General features: G+C 35.3%; 1 pseudogene; it reads left to right on the forward strand.

Annotated features, from left to right (window-relative positions):
- Positions 1-429: 429 nt before the first annotated feature.
- On the forward strand, positions 430-1,365 carry LOC146137973 (SCAN domain-containing protein 3 pseudogene; annotated as a pseudogene).
- The last annotated feature ends 1,387 nt before the right edge of the window (positions 1,366-2,752 follow it).

Raw genomic sequence — 2,752 nt, forward strand, 5'->3', positions numbered from 1 at the left:
CATGTGCCTTTGTCGAATAACACTGTCAGTAGGCGCATTCAAGATATAGCCAAAGACATCGAGGAACAATTATTAGAGAGGATTAATTTGTCACCGTGGTACGCACTCCAAGTAGATGAATCAACAGATGTCGACAACAAGGCAATACTTCTTGTTTATGTGCGATATCTATATCAGGAGAATGTACATGAAGATTTGCTATGTATTCTATCTTTGTCAACAAAGACCACAGGAGCCGAACTTTTCAAGGCAATGGATAATTATATATCAATGAAATTAAAATGGTCATTTTGTGTTGGTATATGTACAGATGGAGCTGCTGCCATGACTGGTCGAATTTCGGGTTTAACTTCACGGATTAAAGAGGTTGCACCAGGGAGTGAATCTACTCATTGTATCATTCACAGAGAAATGCTGGCAAGCCGTAAAATGTCGCATGAATTTAACAATGTATTGAAGGACGCGGTTCAAGTTATTAACCACATTAAAGCTCACGCTCTTAATTCGCGTCTTTTTGCACAGCTATGTGAGGAGATGGACGCAGATCACAGACACCTTCTCTTACACACAGAAATAAGATGGTTATCCAGAGGAAAATCACTAAACAGGGTTTTTGAATTACGAGAGCCATTGAAAAAATTTCTTGAAGAAAAGAAATCTCCGCTTGCAGTTCATTTTAGTGACAACGTATGGATTGCCAAATTGGCTTACCTGTGTGATATATTCAGCCTGCTTAACGAATTTAATTTGTCACTCCAAGGAAAAATGAAAACAGTTTTCAGTTTGGCAGACAAAATTGCTGCATTCAAAGCCAAGTTAGAGCTATGGTTAAAGCGCCTGGACAAAGACATCTTGGACATGTTTCATACATTAACTGTGTTTTTGAACGAGACTGAAACTGAATCATCAATCTCACAGTTGATACACGATCACTTATCAATGCTTTTAAAAGAGTTCGAGCGTTACTTTCCGACTTCTAAAGACCCCCGAAATGGCAAAGAATGGATCCGCAACCCATTTGTCAATAAACCAGTGGAATTAAGCATGTCTGTAGAACAGGAAGCCAAATTATTAGAGATCAAAAATGATGGTGACCTTAAATCTATGTTTGAGGAAAAAACTTTGACGGAGTTCTGGATGAAAGTCATGGCCGAATACCCTGCGATTGCTACAGCAGCATTAAAATGCTTATTGCCATTTCCGACATCCTATTTGTGTGAAGTGGGGTTTTCTGCGATGACAGTAACAAAAACAAAGCATCGAAGTAAGCTTGAGATAAGCGACACGCTACGAGTGTCATTGTCTCCAATTACTCCTAGATGGAACAGACTGATTGCGGAGAAGCAAGCGCAAGGTTCACATTGATTTTTGTTAAATTGTTAATGAAATGGATATCATTTTTATTATTATTATTTTTATTGTTTTCGTTTGACAGGGTTTTGTACTAAATATACAAATAAAACTGAAGTTGTGTAATTAAGCCGACATAATATTAAATATAAACTATCAGTCCTCTTGTGGGCCGCGGTAAAATTGTCAATCGCCAAATGGTCCGTGGGAATAAAAAGGTTGGGAACCACTGTGTTAGAGTAAGAAAAACAGGCATGTGCACCCTCAGTCCCCCCAGGCTGTACTTTAACGCCTAAACATGGCAAGGTTCATTTTGGGGCACGACCAAAAAAACGAAGAATGTACGTCAGAAATGCTCGTCACCAGATGGCTGGTAAGATTCTGCCAGCCTGGTAAGCCGTTTTGGGTAAGAATTTGAGAATATGTTTGGATTAATTTTTCTAATTTTAAAACCCAGATTGTTAAGCGCCCAATCTTGGTAAATTTGTTCGGTGGTGTTTATTTCTGTTATACATCTGATTTGTTCTAGTTGGGCGGATATTATTTTTTGTTTAATGTTTATCATTTTGATCCCTCCATTTTTTATTTCTGCTTGCAATTTAGTTCTCCTGATTAATTTAATTTTTTGAGGGTGCCATAGGAATTTTGATATTATATTTTGTATTTCTTTTATTGTTTTTTGATCTGGCATAATTACTCTAGCAATATGTAGAAATTGGGATATTATTAATGTGTTTATGATAGTTATTTTTCCAAAGAAGGTTAAGCTAAAGTTGTTATATTTTTCTATAATTTGGTGTATTGTGTTTTTTTTTTATCCCAGTTTATGTGTATTTTTATTTCTTTCAGTATAAAGTTTTGGTAGTGTGGGTGGAGCTGGGATTTTATTTGTGTGTTTAGTGTTAGAATTTGTGTTTTATTTTTATTTAGTGTTTGGCCAGATATTTGTTGATATGTCTCTAACGTTTTAAATAATTGTTTTGCGCTTTCCAGATTTGGTATAAAGAATGTATTATCGTCCGCGTATTGTTGTAGTTTTATTATGTTATTGCCTATTTTTATGCCGGATATTTTTTTGTTGTTTTGAATCAGGTTTTCGAGTATTTGTGCTATTATTATGTATAGTAGTAGCATTGACAGAGGGCAGCCTTGCCTGACTCCCCGTTTTATTTTTATGGGTTCGGTATAGCGTCCGTTGATTTCTATTTTGCTTGTTATATTTGTATAAATTATTTTAATCCATTTTATCGTGTTTTTATTTACTTTAAGTTTCTTTAATACTCTAAATATTAAATTATGGTCAACTTTGTCAAAAAGCTTTTTGAAAGTCTGTTATTATTAAAGCTAGATTGACGCACTTTTCTTTACTGTATTCGATTGCTGAGTTTATATTGTAGTGGAT

Source organism: Ascidiella aspersa, chromosome 7, assembly GCF_963924565.1.
Source record: "Ascidiella aspersa chromosome 7, kaAscAspe10.2, whole genome shotgun sequence".
Taxonomy (NCBI): Eukaryota; Metazoa; Chordata; class Ascidiacea; order Phlebobranchia; family Ascidiidae; genus Ascidiella; species Ascidiella aspersa.